General features: G+C 36.6%; 1 non-coding gene across 1 annotated transcript; it reads right to left on the reverse strand.

Annotated features, from left to right (window-relative positions):
* Positions 1 to 571: 571 nt before the first annotated feature.
* Positions 572 to 678, reverse strand: LOC130027958 (U6 spliceosomal RNA). The gene has a single exon (XR_008793142.1). It is a non-coding gene; the product is annotated as a U6 spliceosomal RNA (small nuclear RNA).
* Positions 679 to 13,799: the final 13,121 nt, after the last annotated feature.

Genomic DNA, 13,799 nt, shown 5'->3' on the forward strand with positions numbered 1-13,799 from the left:
TAATAAAGGTAAAGGTAAAGGCCCTCCCATTGATCATCGATTTGCTCGAGCGGGCCCAGTAACGTCTCCATTGGAGACTTTGTTGTTACTGTGTTTGGCATATCGAATACGTCACGGGGAGCTTGCCAATAGTGAGACATCATGAGGTACAGATGCAGACTTACACATATTTGTGCTTGGGTTTCAATTATATAATGATCAAATACCATCCCTCGAGCAAATAGATGAACAATGGAGGACAGTTCTACAGTGCTATATAGGAGTTAACTTTATTCATATATATTTTAACTTTATTCATATATATTTTAACTTTATTCATTATATATGAATATACTTTATTCATATATATATTTTAATATATATATTCATATATATTTTATTCATATATATTTCATGTACTTTAAAGACATATCATATATATGTCTTTTAAGGAAATATCCTATATATGTTCACATTGGGACCTTTTATGGATATTTCATAAATCATAATTTCTTATCAGGAACTTAAAATATTTTTTAATATTTTAAAAAATATTAAAAATTGTGCCCACTTCCCACCACCACACATCTCAAAAAATATGGAACGCTTCACGAATTTGCATGTCATCCTTGCTCAGGGGCCATGCTAATCTTCTCTGTATCGTTCCAATTTTAGTATATGTGCTGCCGAAGTGAGCACTTGTGCAAATGTTTTAAGATAAATTTACTTGAAAAGTACCCTCTTCTTTTTACTTAGTTAATCATTATTCAGTTTTTTTTCTTCTTAGTCAAAATGTTACTACTTCATGTATCCCTATACTAGATCTCTATATCTCCTTACATATTTAATTTAATATTGATATTTATTTTAATATTGAATATAATACATGAATAAATATGACTGAATATTAATAACATGACTTATAAATATGACTGAATATTAATAACATTTCACAGTTTCCTATCTTTAAATTTGTTGGTGTTTGATTATTTGTTAATTTATTTATATATTTCAAAGTCCATATTAGGGATAATTTCCAACACTCCATTGAAATGAGGAAATACATTCTCATTTTGAGATTTATAACTCTAATTGACCTGTTGTCTTCAAGGAAAATTCTTAAGTCACTTAAATTTACATACGTGTGTGTGCTGATAGATTTTTAGTGTTTTTTAAAATATTATTATTAGGTTCTGGTTTTATACTCTCTGAGATCAGTAAGGAGAAATCATTTTCCCAGAAGGAGATTGAGAAACAAATTGGCTTATATAATGATAGAGTTATTTGAGAAATGTACTGTGCTCTATTTATTCTTTTATATGGGGCATTGTGCTTATCATTGGTGCAATTTGAAGCTATTATGGAAGAAAATTATGTGAAAACTGAAATGAATGCCAGGTCAGCTTACTATGAGAGCATTTTGAAAGAACTGAAATGTGTCTGCTCATCATTCTAAGAAATTTCTGGGACATTGCAGCAATGATAGGAGCACATATGATGCTCGTCTCAGTGTCAGTAGCTGTAGAAAATAACCTGGGGTTTGATGTTCCTTATCAGTATTGTTTATTAAGCCTCCAGGTTCTTAGGGGTACCTGGCCTGTCATCTCCTATAGGAGATTCGATTCTTGTAATAAGGCATATGTAAATGGCTGAAGGAGATTATGGCAATACTTGCCTAGTGTGTTAATTGCAGCCATCTTCAAACTCTATCAGGGAGCATGTGTATTAAAAACAAACTCTTTGGGGCCACATTCCAGTAAGAACACAGAACCTCATACAGAAGTGTTTAGTGCATAGATTATATTTGTGGTATGTGTGTAAAAGCCTTGAAAGTTTTATTTAAAAAATCTCTTCATATGTACATCATATATTTACATAGAATGATCACTTATATGAACATATATGAATAGTGAAATAGCTCTTAAGTAAATGAATAATGAAAACTATAAAAAAGATGAAGATGTTTTCTGTGAAAATATGATGGACTATAAAGTGTATCAAACTCAGTGATATAAGTTACAAATAGAAGAAAGACAGACTACATGTTTTACTTGTGTGTAAATATATAGCAAAAAAGCAAAAACAAAACACATAGATGCAAGTTTGTGGTTGGTGACCAGAAGGGAAGGGAAGATGATACATTGGCAAAGTGGTTGAAGAGGTCAAAATATAGAGGATGTGAGTTAAAGAAAGAGTATAACAGGGTATGCAGTACATTGTATGAGGTCCATAGGTATTAAGATTGCTACTAAAATTTTAAAGAATTCTAAAAACAAATGAAAACAGTCTTATTCTCATGATGATTTCCCATTGTGTTGTGCATCTGTAAAGCTGTATATCAATTATACTTCATCAGAAAGGTTTCTCAGCATGGACACAACTAGAGTCAATTGTAAGTAATCTATCTTATAGAATCTGAGTTTTCAATGGGTAAAACAAGACCATCCATGATTTGTGCAATTTACAGACCAAGAGTATGACTGACATTCATAAGGCAACGTTGATTCCCATTTTCTCTCTTCCTCTCTCTCTTCCTCTCTTTCACTCTTTATATTGCTCTCTTTCTCTGTGTATGTTTGTATGTGTATATAAACTTTCTCACCAAAAACTTAATTTCAACTTTATCCATTATGCCCACACTTAGACACTCATTTGCTAGTATTTGCTAACATTTAGCCATAGCTTCAAAATAAAAATGTTTCGTGACCTATGAACACTTGTCCAGCCTAGATGCTAATTAAGAGTTGTTTAAAGAATTTCTTGGGTCAATTTTACACCCATGTATCCTTCAGGATTCATTGTAAATGACTTGTGTATGTTACATAACACACAGGCAAATATGATTTTTTCCTAGTAAATATAGTGATATTAGTAGAAATAGCACACACAACTATAGAACATCATTTTAAATTTCTAATTTATTAGTGTCACAAAGTTATTATTTATTTATTTGAATCACATGGCATAATTTATTTTATAATATATTCCATCAATAATTTTTTTGTGACCTTTTAATTCAATTATTGTGAATTTAAATAAAGTATATTCATAGTATATAAGTGATATTATAAAATATAAAGTGTTTATACATGTGTGATTATAGCATAAACTTACTTAAACTTCAATTTCAGTGCAAGCATTTTGCACTTCTATTTAATTGGAAATACTTTTCTTTTAAAATTAAGAGAATAATCATAAGATAAGTGAATGTAAAAAATTGCACTATGTATGTGATTTATATGAACATTTACATGTGTATTTACATTTAACTTATATTCCTTGCCATCATAAGAAAGGCACTTTGTTGTAAGCACTTTCTCAATAAACCTTAAAAGGTTTCTTTAAAATATTTCATCTAAATACAGATGACACCAAATACCTCTAAGATATTTTATCTGATTAAGAAGAAAAAAAATGTATCCCACATTTGCATTCCAGCATAAATTCCATCATCTGGAGAATTTATGGTATTTAGTATTATAAATCAATGACTGATTTATTTAAGTAGGTGTTTTGCATTATTATTTTCCACAGATAAATACATAGGAGTTTTTAACTGTTACACTAGGAGGACTGACAGTATCAGCAGGTGATAAAAGAAAATGTGAAAAATAGAAACAGATGGCACAATGTCTAATAAAATTAAATCTTAGAATGAATTTGGTCATCCTGATTTTCAGTTGTCTTAAAATTGATCATGAGTTGATTTGCCTGGAGGTCACAGTATTCTTTTGTGAATACCTTTAAATGATCTTGAGATTGCCCTACATTTATATGGTAATCATGGATACAATTTTGCAAATTAGAAAGCATTATATTTAACTATGTAAAAAGGCAGAAAGAGTGGATGCCTCTGTTTAAAAGATAAAATGCTTTAAAGATAAGAATGGTATGAGTGAGAAAATTTTTTAGTGTATTTTGTTCATTGTCTTAATGCTTTCTGTGAAGAAACTAAACAAGCTTCAGGCTCTGCCTTCCAGGGATGTAGAAATATAGGGAAGTTTCCCTAAATGCACAAAAAAAACAATTTTTGGTGGCTGCTTTAAAAATCATTCTTGCCAAAGTTTGTTTTTGAGACAGACTGATGGGAACACAAATATGGTCATTTTTGGAAAGATATTCAAAAGAACTAGCTACCCTCTTCTGAAAATACAAGAAAATAAGTACGCATGCACAAAAATGTTCATATCTAAAAATACTATTTTTTGTTTGCTCACAGTAGATAAAATCTACAACATTTCAAATGCACTTCTGAAAGAAATCTAGATGTTATTACTTCATATTCATGGTTACATTTATAGAAAATTCTTAAAATGCTAACAATATAATGTCATAAAGTGAAACAGTGCTTGTTTAGTGGTCAGAAGAGGCAAGTGAATTTCAGGGAAGGAGTATGGAGAAAATTGGGGTTCAATGGAAAAGTTCTATATCATTTGTAAGTGGGTATTTTTCTACTATTACATATAGTTACCAATTTGGCCACCAAACTGGATACAAAATTTGCTGCAGCTTATTGTTTGTAAATTATACTTCAGTAGGGCGTTTGCCTTGCATGCAGCCAACATGGCCGACCCGAGTTCGATTCCTCCTCCCCTCTCGGAGAGCCCGGCAAGCTACCGAGAGTATCTCGCCCACACGGCAGAGCCTGGCAAGCCACCCATGATGTATTCAATATGCCAAACACAGTAACAACAAAATCTCCAATGGAGACGTTACTGGGCCCACTCAAGCAAATTATACTTTATAATTTGTAAATCATATTTATACATTTATTTATACATTTATATACATATATATGTTTAAAACTGCTAATTTTAAAATGAATGAGCGATAGATAAAGCATATTATAATAGAGGTGGTTGGCTTTAAGATCATTAAATATAATGGAACTAACTCTTCCAAATGATACTGAGGATGAATACTAAAAGTGCTTAGTGTCTTACTATTGATTGTGCTGTTCTATTTGTTTTTAATCTCCGGATAGGAAACTCAAATCAAATCTATTCTATTTCTCACATTTCCCAAGGATAATAATATCCTATTTTAGAGTTTGCTTAATTAAGAAAAGAATAGGAAGGAAAACATAAAGTGTGATCTGCAAGATATTTATTTAAATTCTAAATATGTATCCATGAAATCACTAAAGTATTCCTAAGGCAATAAGTAAGGTAGAATTTATCAGGAAAAATTATTAAAACATCGAAGACATACAAAGTAATAAGTGTGCATCAGATTAAAATGTTTTATTATGGTTTTCGTCTGCAAGAGGGTTGGTTGATGCTATTATAGAATTAGGCTTACTAGGCTCAATAGATCTATTCAGAATTCATTTTACATTTTTAAATACTTATTTTTAGTATTTATTTTGAATGAATTAAAATTCAGTGGAAATACCACATCTATTCGTTGATGCTAAAACCTGAGATAGAATGGTAAGAAAGGCTGAGTAGACACTCTTAAGATTCTCTCATCAATATTTCAGGAAAGGTTCAGATATTCTACCATATAGAATCTGAAGGCTGACAGCTAATAGTAATCAGTCAGTCTCTTAAATGTACACATTAAATAGAATTTGAAATGGAAGTTACTGGGAGGAAATAGGTCCAGATGGACAACATGAAGTAATTCAGATGACAGTCTTCAAGGACTTAAAAACAGTCATTAATAAAGTTTGTATGTAAATCATAAAATACCAGTAACAAAAACTGTACTGAAAAATAAAAAAAAAATTGAGAGGTATCTCATTACGTAAATTGAAACTATACTCTAAAGTTATAGTGATAAAAACAATGTGGTAATGGAATAAGTGTAGAGTCTCTGAAAAATTGGTTCGGAATAGAATATCTAAGGGTAAATTTCCACATATATGATCAGATAATTTTGTTTTAGCTTTTGGGCCATACCCAGTGATGTTCAGAAGTAACTCCTAGCTCTGAAATCAGGAATTATTCCTGGTTGGTGCTCAAGGGATGATAGTGCTGGATGATGGTGTTGTAGATCAAACCCAGATTGAGAACGTGAAAGGCAGGCAAGTTCCTTACCTGCTGGACTTTCTCTCTAACCTCAAAGTCAGATAATTTTTAACAAGGGATCTGAAAGCATAAAATGGAATATAGACAACCTCTATGACAAACGGTGAGGGAAAAACTGGATAACTTATGTGTAAAATATTAAAAGTGTGTTCATCACTTGATCACTTGGCTTCCCTTTAATCGTCAATTTGCTTGAGCGGGTGCCAGTAATGTCTCCATTTGTCCCTGTCACGTGCTAGTGTAGCCCAATGGCATCTGTTTGCTCTAGGAGCATGAAGAGCCTCAAACGGATCATTAATGATATTGATGAAGAAGTGACCATCTGGTAAGTGGGTGGCCATGCAGTCTTTTGACATACCGTGGAATCCAGTAGGTAACAGCTCTAGTCCAGTGGTCGTCTTTAAATCTCATTACGTGACCAGCCCATCTGATTTTTGACACCTTGGCAAACCAGACAGCGTCCCTGATTCTTGATCGTCAACGGATGTTGGAACTCCAGATTCTTTCTCTCATTTGAGTGAAACATGATATTCCAAGCATAGCTCTTTCAATTCCTCTTTGGGAGACCCGAATACCATTCTCATCCTGTCTGCGTTGGGCCCAGGTCTCTGAGGCGTATGTTAATGCAGGAAGAACAATGGAATCAAAGAGATGTGCCCAGAGCCAGAGCTTCTTGGTCCTCTTAGCTATTTCTTCGATGCTCTTGAAGGTGTTCCAAGCCACTCTCTTCCTCTTGCGCAACTCGGGTGCGAGGTCATTTGTCATGTTGACTTCTCGACCTAGGTACACATAGCTGTTGCATTCAGCAATGGTCATTCCGTTGAGAGCGAATGGGGTGTCAGGAAAGAGGCTGTTTCTCATAAACATTGTCTTTGTAAGATTCAGCTGTAGACCAACCTTTCCACACTCACAGTCGAAGTCGGCCAGCATTTGTGCCACTTGGCTGATGTTTGGTATTATTAAAACAATGCCATAAGCAAAGCAGAGGTGGTGTAGTTGCCGACCATCTACCTTCACACCCATTCCTTCCCATTCCAGTTATTGCTTGATGTTCTCGAGGGTGGCACTGAAGAGTTTCGGTGAAATGGTATCACCATGCCGAACCCCTCTCTTGACATCAATGATTACTTCTTTGTAGAATGGTAAGATCCTGGTAGTGAATCTGCAATACAGCTCACAGAGGATCTTGATGTATTGAGCTTGAATGCCCTGATTGGCTAGGGCTTCAATGACGCTTCCATCTCAACAGAACCAAAGGCCTTCTTTAAATCAATGAATGTTAGACAGAGTGGCATCTTGAACTCCTGACAAATCTCAATGAGCTTGGTTTTCATGTGGATATGGTCGATGGTGCTGAATCCTTTGCGGAACCCGGCTTGCTCGCATGGTTGTCCTTCATCTAGTGTTCTGCCAATCCTATTCAGGATGACTTGAGTGAACAACTTGTAGATGACAGACAATAGGCAGATCAGGCGATAGTTGCCAATGTCATGAATGTCTTCCTTCTTGAACAGTAGTACAGTCCTGCTGGTTTTCCATTGGGACGGAACCTTGCATTCAGACAGGTAGCGTGTGAAGAGCCGAGCCAGTATATTGATGAGTACTGACGGCAGGTTCTTCAGGTGTTCAGGTCTGACCTTGTCTGGGCCGGGTGCTGTTTGTTTCTTTACTGACAAAATGGTGTGTCGGTTTTCGGAAGGAAAAACATTAGGAGCGACATATCCATCCTGTGGAATTTGGTATGTCAGGCAGTGGACATGGCTATTGAAGAGATTTGAGTAGAAGTCATGGATAATCTTCTCCATTGCCATTCTGGAGGATGTGATAGTTTCATCAGGACGTCAGAGGGCAGTCATCTTGGTCTTGTAGTTGGTGAAGGACAGGCCGGTGTTACTAATACTTTTCCAGGTTTCTGCCGTATCTACCAGCACTTCTGCTCTTCTCTCTTTGAGGTCTTCCTTGATCGCATCACTGCACTGCTTTGTGAGCTTGGATGTTCGCTTGCGGTTGCCTGAGGCATGTGCCAAACCACGTTGGTGAATAAGCTCAAGAGTTTTCAAAAATAGGCGTTTTTTGTGGCTATCTCTCTCTTGGCGTTCTTCACACAATTATGGAGGTACTGAACCAGTCTATCATATTCCTCGTCAATGTTTTCAACAATGGCATCGTCCCATGTTGCAGCAATAGTGCCAAAGAGCTCCCAGTTGGTGGTCGTTCTGGGATTTCTCTTTTTAAACTTTCAGCCCTTTCTCCCTGCTCTGTGAAGTAGAACTTTGCACGAAGGAGACGGTGGTCCAATCCCGTTCGAAAATTTGGGACAACAGCGACATCGGTCAGGCAAAACCGTCAATAGAATATGATGTGGTCTATTTCGTTGTGGAATCATGCACCAGGAAACTCCCATGTCCAACATTTAGATTCAACCTTCTGGAACTGTGAGTTACCATGGATGTTCTTGGTCGACATGATGAACTCAGACAGTCTCTCACCCTGTTTGTTCCATTGTAGGCCATGGGTCCCGATGTGAAGTTCTTCAGCTGATCTTCTCGGTCCTATCTTGGCATTAAAATCACCCACAATGATCTTGTAGAAGGTGTGGTCTTCTTTATAGAATTTCTCCAGCTCCATGCAGAACTTCTCAATTTCTCCTTTATCATAATTAGATGTTGGTGCATAGACAACGAAGATAGGAACTGCTGGCAGTGAGACACATCTATTCAAATGTAAACGTCCGATTTGGGTTGTTAGGCATTCAAATGAATCAATGCTCATGGCCAAGTTTGTGTTGACAAGGACACCGATGCCTCCAACAACTCTTTTATCACATATTCCAAGGAATAATTCTTCTCCAGTTTTGAAAACGGCATGATGAGATTGGTGCCTTCTTGTCCCGGTCAGACCAATGATGTCGTACTTGATCATTTGCGCTTGTACCATCAAGTCCTCGATGGATGCATCTGATGCCAGCGTACGTGCATTGAAAGTATAGACGATCATTTTTGTCTTCCTTCATTGTGGCAGCCTAGTTCGGCCTTGAGATTTTATCGGCCTCTCCTTTCTCATCCTTCTCAGTGCTGCCATGTTGTTGAAGCCTTCAGGGTCAGGTGAATGAGACACATTGTAATTACTGGGTATGTTCATATCTTTAAGTGTTCATAAAAGTGTGTTCATATCTTTCTTTTTTATTATTATTAGTGAAACACCATGAGGTACAGTTGTAGATTTACAATTTTTTGTGCTTGGGTTTCGTTTATACAATGCTCAAATACCCATCCCTCCACCAGTGCCCATTTTCTACCACCATGGATTATATTCCCCCCACCCCCATCCCCCATCCCACCCTGCCTCTGTGGCAGGGCAATCCCTTGTGCTCTCTCTCTCCTTTTGGGTGTTGTGATCTGCAAAAGAGACATTGAGTGGCAAACATGTTCAGTCCATAGTCTACTTTTGACATGTATCTCCCCTCCTGGGAGGATCCTCCAAACACCCTTTATTTGGTGCTCCCTGAGCTGCCCTTTACCCTAGAATGCCTGGCTGGCCTCTAAGCTATGGAGTAATCCTCCTGGTGCTGATCTCAGCTATTCTTGGGTATTAATCTCATATTTTGTTACTTTATATCCCCCAGATGAATTCAATTTTTCTATGTTTATCCCTCTCTTTCTGACTCATTTCGCTTAGCATGATACTTTCCATGTTGTACCACTTGTATGTAAATTTCATGGCTTCATCTTTTCTAACAGCTACATAGTACTCCATTGTGTAGATGTTATATCTTTCTTTTATTTTGGTTTTGAGGGTAAATCTAGCAGTGGTCAGGAGTTTTCTTATCTCTTCACTCAGGACTAATTCCTGGCAGTGCTCGGTGGACCATATGTGATGCCAGGGATCAAACCCAGGTTAGGTATCTGCAAGGCAAGTGCCTTACCCTCTGTGCCATGTCTTAACCCCTGTGTTCATATATTACACCTAATACTAAAGTCAGTTCAAAGTGATTCAAAATACTTCAGATCAGAGAAGAATTTATAAAGTACATTTAGGAAAATATAGGCAGAACACTCAAAGTTCTAAATCTCAAATATGTTTTCAAAGATAAGATGCCATTGATCAACCAACAGAAAACAAAACACTGTCCTCCTGTTGTTCATTGATTTTGCTCTAGCAGGCCCAGTAACGTCTCCATTTTGAGACTTATTGTTACTCTGTTTGGCATATCAGATACATCACAGGGAGCTTTCCAGGCTTTGCCATGCAGGCGAGATACTCTCGGTAGCTTGCCAGGCTCTCCGAGAGGGGTGGAGGAATCAGACCCTGCTCGGCCGGGCTGGCTGCGTGCAAGGAAAATGCCCTACCACTGTGCTATTGCTCCAGCCCAAACCAACAGAATACAGAACAAAGAGTTTCTACGTGATGAAAGAAATAGGGACTAAAATTAAAAGAAAACTAACTTAATGGGGCAAAAAATGCCTTCAATACATCATAAGAAGAGTTGATACCCAGGACATAGAAAGTACTCACAAAGATCAACAACAACAAAAGTCCCAATGAATAGGTTTTTTCTGATAAGAACCAAAGGGATGGTCAACGAGCTTGAATAAAATGCTTATTATCATTTATTCTTAGGAAAGTCTAAATCAAAACCACACTGAGATACTACCTCACAACAGTGAGAATGGCCCATATAGCAAATCACTCTATCACTGTATCACTGCCATCCTGTTGTTCATCGATTTTCTCCAGCAGGCACCAGTAACTTCTTCATCCTAGCCCTGAGATTTTAGAAAATGCCATATTCCAGGCTCGTTCAGGGTCAGAGGAATGAGACCCATCATTGTTACTGGGTTTTGGCATATTTAATACACCACAAAGTTTGCCAGACTCTGCCGTGTGGGCAGAATACTCTCGGTGTCCTGCTGGGTTCTCCAAAAGTAAGAATTAGATAATAAGATTTCATGCAGCCTCATTTGCGGATGTGTGCTTCCAGGAGCTTGGTTTTATAGTCTCTGCATCTTGGCCGTTGTTAGGATAAGACGGCATTGAGAGCAGTTGGTGGTGTGATGCCTAGCTACGGGAAGATGAGGGATCTGGGTGAAGGAGGCCCAGTCCCAATCTGAGCAGGCTTGGAGATCTTAGCCCCAGGTCCTGCACACCTGTGTTCCTCTGCCAGTTCCTTCATGCGTGAGGTTCATCTGAATATGTGGAGAGCGGTCTTAAGCATGTCTGTGGCTGGTTCCAGAGGTCTTCAGCTGATGGGCCTCTGCTCAGGGTGGGGAGGGAAACTCAACCCACTCCCCTCCAAGGGGCTTCAGTGAGAACAGCCAGGCATGGGGGCAGGAGACTCATATAGAAAATGTTGCAAGCAATCTATATTGATGGGGGTATGATGAAAACGAATTTCTTACTCCCTGAAGATCGGTTATCTGATTCAACTTTAATGGAAAACATGATGGCCTCTCAGTATCTGTATTGAAAACCATAATGCAGAAAAGTAGAGAGAGAATGAGAAGGAAATTGTCTGCCATATATGCAAGGGGATGGGTGGAATGGGGGAATAAAGCAATACTGGGGACATTGGTTATGGAAAATGTGAATAGGTGGAGGGATGGGTGTTCAATCATTGCATGACTGAAACTCAAACATGAAAGCTTTGTAACTGTATCTCACAGTGATTCAATAAAAAATGGAATTTTTCCAAGAAAAACTATCATTATAGTGATACCTCAGTAAACTAAGAATTGATCTGGTGTATGACACAGCAATCCCACCTTTGATTATTTAACCCAAAATACATTGATTCAAATGGACATATGTGCACCATTATTCATTGCAGCACTTAGTACAATAACTAAGATATGGAATCAACCTAGGTTTCCAACAATAGGTGAGTGAGTTACGTAGATGTGGTATATAACACAATAAAATATTTTGCAGCTGTAGGAAGTGATGAAGTCGTGCAATTCATTACAACAGAAATAAATACAGAATGATCTCATTTATAGGTGGTACATAGAATAACTGGACTAAGAAAAAAATGTTTAAAATCAGAATGCTTAGATCGCCCTTGGTGCCAGAGTATAGGGAGGAGAATAATGGAGAAAGAAAGAAAATGAGGAAGGAAGAAGAGATGGTTGGGAAGTATTGGGGCCAGGGGTCAAGGGAATCTGAATACATCAGTGGTGTAAATAAATGATATGACTAAATAGCCATATCATAGAGTCAACAACATGAAAAACAATAGATTCCAAATTTCAACAACAAAATTTAAAAGTCTGCGTGTCAAGGTGGTAGATCAGGGATAAAGGCATGGCTGGGAGGAATTCTGGGAATCCTGATGGAGGGAAAAAGACACTGGAGTGCAAGTGGTGCTGGATCATAGTATGCCTAAAGCTCAACTATGAATAACTTCATGAAACCATATTGTTTTATTTTTTAAGAGAGAGACAAAGCAACCTAATACACATCGGTAGCTTGTTGTGTCCAATCCCTGACCACTAGCCTCAAAGGTATTCCAATGATATAATCATTACACATTTGGAAGGTTTGCAAAACAGAATTGAAGCCTTACCTTAGAGAGTCAGAAATGAGAAAGGAAGACACATTTATCTGTACAGTTCACCTTTCTTCTTTTATGGAAGCTAACCCATAAGAAGCAAATTCTCATAATTTTCAGTCTGCATTATCAGGTTCTCTACTGGTCCCTTAGGAAGCATTATCTCAGGACCCTCAAGGGTGCATTTCCTCTGAGCCTAAAAGCTGAGGGATAAGCCGTGGCAATAATAATAGAGGAATGGCTGAACAAAGATGAGTTTCAAATTTTAGTGTCCACCAACAAATATTCAGTAACCATTTGTTTTCCAGTGAAACGGCAGAAGGCAATGGAGGGAATTGAAAAGTTACACAGGATATATGCGATACAATATCAGTATTGTAACATGCTGTTTATTATATAGATTAATAGAAAGGATATACATCTATTTTTTGTGTATCATATTGTTGTTGTATATTTTTTCCTATTTTTATTGGAAATTTCATTTTGTAATTACTTAACCCTTTTACATACTCTTATTTATTTTGTAATTACTTAACCCTTTTACATACTCTTATTTACTGATGTATCATCTATACTGTACTATTTCAACCCAGGTTATATTGATGTGTTTGCTTGCTTAAATTTAAAATTTGTCATCTCTTTAATCTTTATATGTCAAAAAATTTTAGCAGCAAATATATCAGCAATATATTTATTTATTTTCCATTCGATTTTTGTTAGAACCATTTTGTAAAACTCCATACTAAGTCCACTCTATTTTCTGCAGTTATTTTTATTGTTTGCATATTTGTCACTTGAATTCTATTTGACAGTGTAAAGTGGAGATTGCTTTCTGATTTTTCAAAATGTAAAGTTAAATGGACACAACAAATATTGTTGGTTATTTCTTCACCAACTATTTAATCATCTGCTAAATTTATTATTACATTTAATTGAAATGGCTTCACATTGCATCAATATGTTATTGCTTCAATGACTACAGTATTTACCAATTCTTTTTTTTTTTTTAATGTAGGAGTACTGCTATTTATTCAGCCACTGATTAGCTGAATGATTTGGGCATGAACTCCACCTGACTTTTTTTTTTCATAGTTTTATTTATTTATTTTTATTCTTATATTTATTTATTGAATCACTGTGGGAAAAGTTACTAAGCTTTCAGGTTTAAGTCTCAGTCATACAATGATCAAATACCTCTCCCTTCACCAGAACTCATTTTTCACTACGAAGAACCCCAATAT

This window comes from Sorex fumeus, unplaced genomic scaffold (genome assembly GCF_029834395.1).
Source record: "Sorex fumeus unplaced genomic scaffold, SorFum_2.1 ptg000037l, whole genome shotgun sequence".
Classification (NCBI taxonomy): domain Eukaryota; kingdom Metazoa; phylum Chordata; class Mammalia; order Eulipotyphla; family Soricidae; genus Sorex; species Sorex fumeus.